This window comes from Schistocerca americana, chromosome 5 (genome assembly GCF_021461395.2).
Source record: "Schistocerca americana isolate TAMUIC-IGC-003095 chromosome 5, iqSchAmer2.1, whole genome shotgun sequence".
Lineage (NCBI taxonomy): Eukaryota > Metazoa > Arthropoda > Insecta > Orthoptera > Acrididae > Schistocerca > Schistocerca americana.
In genome coordinates, this window is record NC_060123.1 from 249,249,097 (window position 1) to 249,263,210 (window position 14,114).

Here is a 14,114-nt window from a genome sequence, read left to right on the forward strand (position 1 = left end):
AGTGTACAGTCACCGAGAGAAGATTAAATGTAATCATGGGTCGTGTTGATTTGTTCCACACATGTTATGGTGCCCACAATTTACTGCAAGCTTGACAAGCATGTATGTGCTAGCATTCTGCACAAGTCACCCTCGCCCGATATTTTAATCATCCTTTTACAGTTTGTGTAATCAATGACGCGGTCGTTTCGGTCGTGTTTGCAACTGCGATTAACGAAACTATACTATGTGTAGAAAGTGACTTTTAGAGTCATCAGTCTTCAGACTGGCTTGCTGCGGCCAAGCCTCTTCATACCGGACTAGCACTTACACCCCACATCCTCAATTATTAGTTGTATGTATCCTGATCTAGTTTCCTCTGTAGTTTTTCCCTTCTTGTGCCACTGAAGTTAATCCCTCGTGTATTAAGTGCCCATCATCCTGGTCTTCCTTCTGCTCAGAGTTTCGCACATCGTTGCTCGACGATTCTGCAAAGGATTCCATTTATCATAACATTTATTTACAGACTTCTTTAACACCACATCTCAAACGCTTCCATTCTCTTCTTTCCGGTTTCCCCAAACTCCATGATTCATTTCGAGCAATGATGTGCTCCAGGCAAACTCTAATTTATTGCTGTAAATCAGGCCTACGACTAACAAAATAAGTGATTCTAACATTAATGTACTCAGTGAATTGATCTACCCACCAGGATGATATAATCTAAAGAATGGACAGATATATTTGAACATTTGGTCACTAAAGTCGCTTCATTAAAGGCAAGATGAGAGAACACACGAGTAACTAATACTGTTATTTCTGGCGGCTGTGAAGAACTGAGTAACTAGCCACCTCTTATTCCTTTCACAAATTTTGTTCTGAAAAATGTATTTCCGTTATTGACGTCTCCATCGGCAATCGGTTTAATTACTTGGGGTTTTCAAACAATATGATGTGATGCTGCACAATTATTCTTTTAGTTTAATTAGTTCCATTTCCATCCAACCCGCCCGGTTAGCCGTGAGTACTATAACGCCACTTACAGAATCGAATCCGGCAAGCGGATTAACGACGAAGCTTGGTGTGCAGCCTGCCTGGATATGGTTTTTAGGTTGTTTCCCACATCCCACTAGGTGAATACTGGGCTGGCACCCAAGTATTGTTTTAGTTGCTAGACAAACATTTAGATAACTTTCGCTCGCTTTCACATTAACAACACTACACGCACACAATTTGAGTCCACATTTTCCGTCACAGGAGGTAACAGGAATGGCATCTGGCACCACTTAAACTAAAAACTGAACTAAACTCTGCACGAACAGACCATGAAGGCACAATGGTACCTACCGGCCGCCGTGTCATCCTCAAAATGAGCACTGTGGGACTTAACATCAGAGGTCATCAGTCCCCTAGAACTTAGAACTACTTAAACCTAACCTATGGACATCACACACATCCATGTCCGAGGCAGAATTCGAACCTGTGACCGTAGCGGTCGCGCGGTTCCAGACTGAAGTGCCTAGAGCAGCTCGGTCACAACGGTCGGCCTGTCATCTTCAGCCCACAGGCGTCAGTGGATGCGGATACGGAGGGTCATGTGGTCAGCACACTGCTTTCCCAGGCGTATGTCAGTTTACGAGGCTGGAGCCGCTACTTCTCAATCAAGTAGCTCCTCAGTTTGCCACGTAAGGGCTGAGCACACCCCGCTTGTCAACAGCGCTTGGCAGCCCGGATGGTCACCCATCCAAGTGCTAGCCAAGCCCGACAGCGCTTAATTTCGGTGAGCTGACGGGAACCGGTATTACCACTGCGGCAAGGCCGTTGGCACCCCCGTAAACGAAGCATCCCAAATACATTAACAACCATCCTGACTCTGCGCCGATGAGGGACAAACGCACAAGAAAAAGACTTCCATTTTCATCGGCTAGGACAAGCTCAAATAAAACGCCCAAACAGATAACTATCTTAAATAGCTTGATAACTTGCAGCGACGAAAACCATCTTAGAACGAGTCTTTGCTTGTAAAACTATGCACAAATTTAAACATAAAAGCAGAGACGCTTGCGCAAACTTGCATAGTCTAAAACCGTTCAAGCTTCAAGCCACACGAGTGGTTAAAAAACAACTTTCAACAGAGGAACCTAAAATTCGTTTGTGTGGTCATATAGTCCGTAGTTGCTTTACATTTGAATATTTTAATTTCGTCTTCGTAACTACAAGAAATGCGTGATCTTGTCACTAAGCACGTTTCATTTTATTATCAGTGGTCTGTAATGGAAGTTATTCGCAATTTAATTGCCTTCGAGATGAAAAACAGTTCGTTGCAAACTATATTTACTTACTGGAATGAGATTTTCACTCTGCAGCGGAGTGCGCGCTGATATGAAACTTCCACAGAAGTGCTTCAAGGTTCGCAGGAGAGCTTCTGTAAAGTTTGGAAGGTAGGAGACGAGGTATTGGCGGAAGTAAAGTCGTGAGGACGGAGAGTGAGTTGTGCTTGGGTAGCTCAGATGGTAGAGCACTTGCACGCGAAAGGCAAAGGTCCCGAGTTCGAGTCTCGGTCCGGCACAAAATTTTAATCTGCCAGAAAGTTTTATGTTTACTTACTGCATTTCATGCCTGGTTTTCCTCTCATCAGGAATTACCGCCTCCTTACGCGTTTTTAGGTCGTTTCTTGATTTGACACTTTATTCTAGTCTGATCCCACAATGCTTGGCAGAACTGCACTGTAGAAATATAACAGTGCATGATCTGCTTATTTGTATCCTTCTGGAGTACTGTGCAGTGTTGTCAACTTTGCCACTAGTTTTTCCTTTGATCTAAAACTTTTCCCTCTTTTTGTCATTTGTATTTTTTGTTTATTTGTAACATCTTCCACTACAACTTTTTGTTATACATCATGTATGCAGAGTGTGAGTGTGTGTGTGTGTGTGGGGGGGGGGGGGGGAGGGGGGGGGAGGGGGGCGTAGGAAGGTGTAGGGGTGATAGAACACGAGGGCGGGGGGGGGGGGGGGTGAAACCCACAGCAGCAAATAACCTGATCCTCACAAATAGCACCAAGGGGGCCGCCGAGCTTTATTTCCCAATCCGAGGGACGGATCAGTAACTGTCACATGCATCACTTTATGTGGCACTGCAGAGGTGTTTGAAATTCAAAGCAGGATAATGACGCAAGGTCTGGTGGACAGGAACTTTACATCATCGCCTCTCCTCCCCTTGGCAGTGAAAATTTTTTCCACTACCAGGATTCGAACTAGCTTACCCTCAGGTTGAGCACTACCGCTTAAGTGTGTGTCAGCGACCTCTACCAATCAAGCGGGTTTCGTTGTTTGTGTTATTCCAGAATGGTTTCTTGTAGTTGTGAAGACGGGATTAAAATACCCTCAGTAACAGGCGCGTAAGTTCGCTTGCACGAAATGCTTGCGCATGCGTACTCGCCAAACTTTAAGTAGCGTGTATGGGCACTACCTCCAAGGGCCGGCTGTGTTAAGCCGGGTATTTCCCAGTGGCCGGCGCGGCTGTGAATCAGCCAAGGCCGGCAGCGCGCGGGCCGATCTCCGAGCCGTTGTCCCAGCTCCGCCTATGCCTGTGCCTGCCGGCCTCGGGCCTCCGTGTCTGTATCCGGCGGAACGGCAAAGTTCCGCTGACGTAACGACCTCCTGCCCACGGCACACGCCGCCTACTTCTCTACGCAGAGACGCATTTCTGGCGAGTGCGAGGTGACGTCCAGGAAATACAGATATCGTTCGCGGTTTTTACTGTCTTCTGTCCCTACTACCTTCCCTACTCCATTCCGCAAACACTTCAAACGAGTTTGTACATCCGTAGCCTTTTGCTGTCTTATTCGCTGTCCGGAAACTACTGGAACGTCATCAACAATACAGTCTAGCAATTTCTTGGAACGGCAACTGCACAACACTGATGGCCATATTCGACCGTTTCGAAGCCGTGTGTGCGCGCGCGTGTGCAGGTTCGCATTTTCATTGTCAACTGGAATGTATTTTTCAGTATTCTTCGCCAATCAGGAATCAGCTTTAAAGAAAGGAGACGTATATAACACCTGCAATCGGAATAGTTCGCTGTGGTAATGAAGAATCAGCTAACATTGAAAATGGGGTATGGTAATAATTTAATCCATACAAAAAATGGTTCAAATGGCTCTGAGCACTATGGGACTTCTGACGTCATCAGTCCCCTAGAACTTACAACTACTTAAACATAACTAACCTAAGGACATCACACACATCCACGCCCGAGGCAGGATTCGAACCTGCGACCGTAGCAGTCGCGCGGTTCCAGACTATAGCGCCTAGAACCGCTCGGCCACCCCGGCCGGCTTAATCCATACATGTGGAATGCAATCGACAGGGTGGAGTAAGTAGTGAACACAGGAGTAACAATTCATGAAGATGTAAACATGCTGAGATTTGCCGATGATGTAGCACTAATTGTAGAAAGTAAAGGAGACTTGGAAAAGATTCTTAAGATAACGGATAAAATAATAAAGAGGAGGAATTCCTTACGACAATAAACACAAAAAAGTTCTAGTCTGCAGTAAAAACGAAGAAAGCGAGAGCGGCGAAGTTGAAAAATGAAACGGTTGAAGTGAACGAGTTTGATTACCTCGGAAGTAAAATCACGAGTGATGGAAGAAGCTATCAGGAGGCAGTGTGCAGAGTTGCCCAGGTCAAGAACGCTTTTAATACGACAAACATTTACTACAAAGAGTATACAATCTGACGCGAGGAAGTAAATGTTGAAAACCTATATGTGAAGCATTGCGACATACGGCAGCGAAGCTTGGACGATAGGTGTGAAAGACATGCTGCATTCGAAACATGGAGCTACAGAAAAATGAAGGTCAGCTGGAGAGAAATGATCGCTGACGAGGAAGTTTCCATTAAAGCAAGAAAGGAAAGATACTTCATGACACATAAAAAGCAGGGCTCAACAGAAATTAGGAAATGAATTGCAATGGCAAAAGGACTCAAGACCAAACAAATTACTTTGTGGATCACTAAACAAAGATCTGAGGAAAAGACTTGCCAAATGTTACATCTGGAGCGTTGCACTATATGGTGCGGAGACCTGGACATTAAGAAAGGAACATGAAAGAAGATTGGAGGCACTAGAGGTGTGGATATGGAGAAGAAAGAAAAAAGTGAAATGGGAAGACCGAGTAAGGAGTGAGGAAGTATTAAGTAGAGTTGGAGAAGAAACATGCTGAAAGTCGTCAGAAAGAGAAAACGGAACTGGATTGGACATTGAGGAGGGATTGTTTATTGAAGAAAGGACTAGATGAAATGGTGGAGCGAAAAATGGAAGAGCAAAAAATATATCAAATGCTGGACAATATCAAAGGAGGCAAATATTCAGACAGACAAAAGTGGAAGAGGCTTAACCCACGACAAGACCTGCAAAATACCATACACAATTGATAAACCATATTTTCCGACGTAATGGTCAATCTAAAGTAATTAAGGGTGTAGCAGAAGACCCAGACTGGAGAACATTAAACATAATAGATACGAATTGTTGTTCATACTACGAGCTGAAACTGAAGGCGCACATGCAGGAAGAATGGAGAGTTGCTGCCAACCAGAGAGAGAGAGAGAGAGAGAGAGAGAGAGAGAGAGAGAGAGAGAGAGAACAATGGGGCTATTATTAGAAAACTTCCATTAGAAGTATGTAAAGATACTGTCATAAAGACAGCCAGCTGATGGAGCAATGAGCGGAAATGCGGAAGAACCGTCACCTCCTGACTACAGTCCCCTTCCACAGCACTACATCAGTGGTTATCCGTGTGTATATTTAGATGCAACGCAGTCGAAATGACTGCCAGTTCTCTGGCAGAGAAGAATCGGGTTTTGGTAACTTCTCTCATCCAAAACTTATCTTTGGGCTCAATATTAGCATAGGAATACATTCACAAGGCAATACAGATATCCGAATAGCTGAATTCTTAATATTGTGGATAAGCATCTAGCACAAATTCCCTACCGCATACCATCGTACAAATGATGAAAGGCTCATTATTATTTTGCGGGATCTCTTCGTTACACGGAAACATAAGTTTCCACAACCATACACGATTTTGCTATACGTTTCAGCGAAATCCCGCAGTTTCATTACGTTGTAGCATTTTACAAGAACTCAATTCCAGGTTTACTTAAATTGTATATTTTGTTGAAATAAGCGTCCTTAGGCAAGTTTGTGGGTCAAAATTTCAAGCTCACGAACTTACTTTATGGATAATTCATTTCAGTAGGCAAGTTTTCACATCCAAACAAGTCCTGATCTGTGTTTCCTTCCTCGCAGGAGATATTTGGCCTTTCCAGCACTCCTGTTCCGAACAAGCGTTTCACAAAGCATCCGTATTTTAAAAATTTCAAGCTCTTGTTTACAGAAAGTCTGAAATATTTAGTTGAGCACCATTGCTGTCACGGGATTTCTTGAATATACGTATACAGGGTGGTCCATTGATATTGACCGGACCAAAAGTCTCACGAAATAAGCGTCAAACGAAAAACTACAAAGAACGAAACTTGTCTAGCTTGAAGGCGGAAACCAAATGGCGCTATGGTTGGCCCGCTAAATGGCGCTGCCATAGGTCAAACGGATACCAACTGTTTTTTTCTAAAAATATAGGAACCCCCATTTTTTATTACATATTCTTGTAGTACGCAAAGAAATATGAATGTTTTAGTTGGACCACTTTTTTCGCTTTGTGATAGATGGCGCTGTAATAGTCACTAACATACGGCTCACAATTTTAGACGAACAGTTGGTAACAGGTAGGTTTTTAAATTAAAATACAGAACTTAGGTACGTTTGAACATTTTATTTCGATGTTCCAATGTCATAAATGTACCTTTGTGAACTTATCACTTCTGAGAACGCATGCTGTTACAGCGTGATTACCTGTAAATATCACATTAACGCAATAAATGCTCAAAATGATGTCTGTCAACATTTTCATTAGAAAAGTCACCTGCTTTATCATCCTATCTGGAACACACGCGAGTTTTTAAGGTTAGTTCTGAAGGAGTTAGCAGTGATGCACACGGAACTTTAAATCTTGCGTCAAGCTGTGTGTTTCTCGTATAAAGACATTTCCGTCCAGGAAAGAACAAAGGACGACTTTGAGTAGACCATAAGCGAGTGCGTATATGGATATGATGTCTGTTCTTTCGGACATGTCCGAAAGAACAGGCACCATATCCATATAAGTATATAGTTCTGGCAATACCGGCCATGACCACCTCCTGTGCGGATGCACACATATTACCCTAGCTCTTACGGGACTTGGTAAGAATGTCTTCCACGAGTAATGAGAGTGTTGGATAGGGACACTACGAATGTGGTGTGAGGACATAAGGTGAGAATGTGGGTCTCGCGGGAGGCGTGCGCGAGATAGTCCTTGCAGTCGCACTATCCTCCGTGCCCTCTGTGGCTCAGATGGATGAAGCGTCTGCCATGTAAGCAGGAGATCCCGGGTTCGAGTCCCGGTCGGGACACACATTTTCAGCTGTCCCTGTTGATATATAAAAATCAACGCCCGTCAGCAGCTGAAGGTATTAATATACAATTCTAATAAGCGAATACGGTCAGAGGATTCGTCACCAGAAGATAGAACACCCGAAATGATGAAAGGCATCGCCTCGTGAAGTGATTCCAACTAGCTAGCATATCAGAAGATGAAAGGGTCACGCGTATTATGAGGCCTTCATACAGTAAGTATTATTAAAGATTTATGGAATCTATGCTACTTATTTTGTAGATTTTTCCTTCTATAAGTCAGTAATACACAACACTCAAAACTTTGACCTGTTTTATAAGTTATGGATGCATCTAATGGTCATGAACCCAAAAGTTAACAGTAAAGCAAAATTTAAGTGAAGGATGGAGATAGCAATATGCCGTGTTCTCTTAACAGAAACCATTTTGCTTTAAGCAGTTTACGTGAACTATGTAAAACCTAAGGCTGGATGTGCAGCGGCGGAGACTAACATACATCCTCCAGACAAGGAACGCTATATCTTAACCTCTGCATCACTGACCGGCAGAGACTACGACGTCGGCCGGGAATGAATCTCTCACAGAAAGCTGACCACGAGCAGCCTTATTTGGCGATTCAGGCCAGTTTCCCGTGCTAAACGTGCAGTAATAGTGGACGATCCGTATAACTGCAAGTAGACTTTTGCAAGTCGCGAGGAATTCTCGTTGTGTTCCAGGATGCACGATTGACTTCTCAGACCAAAAAGCTTAGCGAGCGACTGCTCAGCTGATGCCACAGCTATCACACGCTACGACTTGCTTTCACCGCTGGCCAACAAAACAACTTGCAAATCCCTTAAAAGCGTGCCACCCCAGGTTAGAAGCGTACTCTGAGGGAAAGCGGTTCTGATGCAGCGACAAATCCGTTTCCATCCCACCGTTTTCATTAGCTAAGACCGGAAAGGTATTTCGCGACTAAGACTACAGGCATTTACATTTCAAGCCCCCACAGGTGGCCGACGTATAACATATCAGTAGTGATTAAAATCATTCAGTGATTGTATCCAAAAGGAATGAATGTTTATATTTAAACTTTCCATTGTGACGGAAGGTGGAAACGCAATCTTGCTATGAGTCGAGATCATAACTAGTCTGTGCTTGCAAGAACCGTTTTTAATTTTTTAAGGGCAGTACAGATTTCTGTACTATGAGCCCCAGTTGCAACTGGTGTAGATACTTCTAATGGTGTTGGGTATAACTTCTTCGGCATCACAACTTGACATGGTCGATCAACAATCTTCTCTACAACACCACACACAATTGCCACCTTCTACATCTACATCCATATCCCGCAAGCCACCCGACGGTGTGTGGCGGAGGGCACTGAGTACCTCTATCTGTTCTCCCTTCTATTCTACTCTCTTATTGTTCGTGGGAAGAAAGATTGTCGGTATGCCTCTGTATGGGCTCTGATCTCTCTGATTTTATCCTCATGGTCTCTTCGTGAGATATACGTAGGAGGGATCTCCTCGGTGAAGGTATGTTCTCGAAACTTCAACAAAAGCCCGTACCGAGCTACTGAGCGTCTCTCCTGCAGAGTCTTCCACTGGAGTTTGTCATCTCCGTAACGCCTCCGCGATTACTAAATGATCCTGTAAAGAAGCGCGCTGCTCTCCGTTGGATCTTCTGTATCTCTTCTATCAACCCCATCTGGTACGGATCCCACACTGGTGAGCAATATTCAAGCAGTGGGCAAACAAGTGTACTGTACCCTACCTCCTTTGTTTTCAGATTGCATTTCCTTAGGATTTTTCCAATGAATCTCAGTCTGGCATCTGCTTTACCGACGATCAACTTTATATGATCATTCCATTTTAAATCACTCCTAATGCCTACTCCCAGATAATTTATGGAATTAGCTGCCAAATGATGTGTTAATTTTGTGTGGAGTTTTAGAGGAGTTTGTTGCCCGTATTGTTGATTGGTCATAGCAAGTTGTGATCCCGAGGAAATTATACGTAACACCTGAAAGTATACAGGTTGTCTTTCCTATGGGTCGTCAGACATTTTCTCTGGTGTCTCAGCAAATATTTTCAATTTCGTTTTTGCAGCGTGTAGCTGGAGTCCGTCCTAGCGAATACTGTACATCGCATCTCATGTGATGCCAAGCATCTGTTTGTTTTTCGTTACAAAAAATGATTTTTATAGCGGTATTTTACATACCCATTCCACAGAGCAGTCCCAGATTATTCTGGTACGATATTCGTTCTAAGCAAAGAAGGGAAAACAGAAAGGTGGAAGGAGTATTAGAGGGTCTATTCAAGGGCGATGTTCTTGAGGACAATATTATGGAAATGGAAGAGGAGATAGAAGAAGATGAAATGGGTGATATGATACTGCGTGAAGAGTTTGACAGCACTGAAAGACCTAAGTCTAAACAAGGGCTCGGGAGTAGACAACATTCCATTAGAACTACTGACAGCCTTGGCAGAGCCAAGCCTAACAAAACTACCATCTGGTGACCAAGATGTATGAACAGGCGAAATACCCTCAGACGTCAAGAAGAATATAATAATTCCAACCTCAAAGAAAGCAAGTGTTGACAGATGTGAAACTTACCGAACTATCAGTTTAATAAACCACTGCTGCAAAATACTAACACGAATTCTTTACAGACGAAGCCGACCTCGGGGAAGATCAGTTTGGATTCCGTAGAAATGTTGGAACACGTGAGGCAATACTGACCCTACGACTTATCTTAGGAAATAGATTAAAGAAAGGCAAACCAACGTTTCTAGCATTTGTAGACTTAGAGAGAGCTTTTGACAATGTTGGCTACGAAGTCTTTCGCGACGTATTTCTTGAGTAAAAATCTCTCTGTGTACATGCCGCGTCAAATCAGGATAAATCTCCGAGCTTTCGACCACTACCTCCATGGTCGTCGTCAGAGCTAAAACTGACAGTCGTGAACTAGCGAGGTTCCCACTTTTATATGCAAAGGACGGCTACTGATTGGCTGGAATACGTCAGCGATATGGCGCGTAGCGAAGTGGTGCCCTCTACTTCCATAGATGTAGTTGCTATCCCGCGTTGCTTGCAGCGCCATCCCTTGAATCAGGAGGTAAAGTGCGAGAAGTTTTTCTCTACGATTTTTCTTTATCCAGTGCACTCTTCCAAGTGTTGCTAAGTGCATAGCCATTGTCTCTATTAAAGTTATTATCGCTAAGTCTAATTTCGACTGCTTCCCGGATCACAGAGTCGCAGTAATTCGATGTGTGGGCTATTACTCTGGTTTCTTCAAATAAAATCTTATGCTTGTTAAGCAGGCTATGTTCAGCCACCGCTGATTTTTCCAAATACCTGTATTTCAGGTGGCGTTGGTGCTCGATGCAGCGGTCGGCAACGGTTCTTACAGACTGGCCCACGTAATTCTTGCCGCATTCGCAAGGAATAGTATAAATTCCCGGCACTCTTAAGCCAGTCAAAGATAGTCTCGGCTTAAGAGTGCCAGGAATTTATACTATTCCTTGGGAATGCGGCAAGAATTACGTGGGCCAGTCTGTAAGAACCGTTGCCGACCGCTGCATCGAGCACCAACGCCACCTGAAATACAGGTATTTGGAAAAATCAGCGGTGGCTGAACATAGCCTGCTTAACAAGCATAAGATTTTATTTGAAGAAACCAGAGTAATAGCCCACACATCGAATTACTGCGACTCTGTGATCCGGGAAGCAGTCGAAATTAGACTTAGCGATAATAACTTTAATAGAGACAATGGCTATGCACTTAGCAACACTTGGAAGAGTGCACTGGATAAAGAAAAATCGCAGAGGAAAACTTCTCGCACTTTACCTCCTGATTCAAGGGATGGCGCTGCAAGCAACGCGGGATAGCAGCTATATCTATGGAAGTAGAGGGCACCACTTCGCTACGCGCCATATCGCTGACGTATTCCAACCAATCAGTAGCCGTCCTTTGCATATAAAAGTGGGAACCTCGCTAGTTCACGACAGTCAGTTTTAGCCCTGACGACGACCATGGAGGTAGTGGTCGAAAGCTCGGAGATTTATCCTGTTTTGACAATGTTGACTGGAATAATCTCTTTCAAATTCTGAAGGTGGCAGGGGTAAAATACAGGGAGCAAAAGGCTATTTACAATCTGTACAGAAACCAGATGGCAGTTATGAGAGTCGAGGGGCATGAAAGGGAAGCAGTGGTTGGGAAGGGAGTGAGACAGGGTTGTAGCCTATCCCCGATGTTATTCAATCTGTATATTGAGCAAGCAGTAAAGGTAACAAAAGAAAAAATCGGAGTTGGAATTAAAATCCATGGAGAAGAAATAAAAACTTTGAGGTTCGCCAATGACATTGTAATTCTGTCAGAGACAGCAAAGGACTTGGAAGAGCAGTTGAATGGGATGGATAGTGCCTTGAAAGGAGGGTATAAGTTGAACAACAAAATCAAAACGAGGATAATGTAATGTAGTCGAATTAAATCGAGTGATGTTGCGGGAATTAGATTAGGAAATAAGGCGCTTAAAGTAGTAAATGAGTTTTCTATTTGGGGAGCCAAATATCCGATGGTGGAAGTAGAGAGGATATAAAATGTAGACTGGCAATGGCAAGAAAAGAGTTTCTGAAGAAGAGAAATTTAACATCGGGTATAGGGTTAAGTGTCAGGGAGTCGTTTCTGAAAGTATTTGTATGGAGTGTAGCCATGCATGGAAGTGAAACGTGGACGATAGTGTAGACAAGAAGAAAATAGAAGCTTTCGAAATGTGGTGCTACAGAAGAATGCTGAAGATTAGATGGGTAGATCACATAATGAGGAGGTATTGAATAGAATTGGAGAGAAGAGAGATTTGTGGCACAACTTGACTAGAAGAAGGGATCTGTTGGTGAGGCATATTCTGAGGCATCAAGGGATCACCAATTTAGTATTGGAGGGCAGCGTGGAGGGTAAAAATCGTAGAGGGAGACCAAGAGATGAATACACTGAACAGATTCAGTAGGTTGCAGTAGGTACTGGGAGATGAAGCTTGCACAGGATAGAGTAGCATGGAGAGCAGCATCAAACAAACCTCCGGACTGAAGACAACAACAACATTCGTTTTGGCGATGTGTTGGCAGAGATAGTAAAACACAAAGAATGATCAGTACCTCCAGCAGTGACTGAACAGCAATGCTGCACCGAGGTAGCAAACAGCATGGGCCAGGGAGGTGCTGTCACTGATGGAGTACTGGTTATTCTTCGTGTTTTACATTCCCTGCCAACACATCGCTAAAACGAATATCTTACCTGACTAATTTGGGACTGCTCTGTGGAATGGGCATATAAAATTCCGCTATAAAATCATTTTGTTTTTAACAGTAAACAAATCGACGCTGGGCGTCACATGAAAGACGCGATGAGCAGTATTTGTTGGGCTTAGAAAGTCCCTATAATTTTTAGATCCTTAGAAATAAATTTTTGTAAAGTAGTCTCCATATGGTACGTTCGTTTAAAGTACAGGGGCCATTGCAGTAAAACTTGCTTGATTACTACATTTCTGCCAGATAGAATCTTCCTTTTGCGGGAGTGCTGGACTGACCCTTTTATTGAATGAACTACCTAAAAGCCAGGGAGCCTCCCCAGCGATTGTGTGAAACGTCACAGGAGGGTTCGAGCTGCTACCCTGTGAAGTCGTCTGCAAGGAACTATTTTTTCACTATGGAGGCACCCCAGAGTCAACGTCGATAAAATAAAACTAAGGGGGCACAAGCTCCCAGATCACTTCAAAGCAGTATCTTGTCGTGGTTAGTCGATTTCGGTACAACGTGAACACATGTAAAAGCCTACTGTCCTCGTAGTTACAACGTGTGATGGACTTCATTATCTTTAAGTCATGTGTACGGCAAACTCAAAATAGGTATTCGGCCGTATCTGTAGAAGATAGGTGCAACTTCGGCGGTCGCTGTTACACGTGCTCGCGTCCAGTACAGCAAGCAGCCGACTGCCAGCTCACCGATAATTGTGGAAAGAAGCGCGCTCATGTGCCCGCGCCCTCATCTCTACCACTCGTGGCTCAGTAACTACATCTACACTCCGTGAGCCACCCAACGGTGTGTGGCGGAGGGCACTTTACGTGCCACTGTCATTACCTCCCTTTCCTGTTCCACTCGAGTATGGTTCGCGGGAAGAACGACTGAGGGAAAGCCTCCGTGCGCGCTCTAATCTCTCTAATTTTTCATTCGTGATCTCCTCGGGAGGTATGAGTAGGGGGAAGCAATATATTCGATACCTCATCCAGAAACGCACCCTCTCGAAACCTGGACAGCAAGCTACACCGCGATGCAGAGCGCCCCTCTTGCAGAGTCTGCCACTTGAGTTTGCTAAACATCTCCGTAACGCTATCACACTTACCAAATAACCCTGTGAAGAAACGCGCCGCTCTTCTTTGGATCTTCTCTATCTCCTCCGTCAACCCGATCTGGTACGGATCCCACACTGATGAGCAATACTCAAGTATAGGTCGAACGAGTATTTTGTAAGCCACCTCCTTTGTTGATGGACTATTTCCGTTCGATTAGTTCACTCTGCCTATATCCCTAGTAAGTTTCCCTAACTGTTGGAAAGAACTTCCATTGTTATTTTCTGT

The 14,114-nt window shown here is 44.0% G+C and overlaps 1 protein-coding gene and 1 pseudogene across 1 annotated transcript in view; both read right to left on the minus strand.

Annotated features, from left to right (window-relative positions):
* Positions 1-14,114, minus strand: part of LOC124616297 (putative ferric-chelate reductase 1 homolog) — a 352,043-nt gene that overhangs the window by 332,219 nt on the left and 5,710 nt on the right. The window lies entirely within an intron of this gene.
* On the minus strand, positions 1,688-1,805 carry LOC124616928 (annotated as a pseudogene).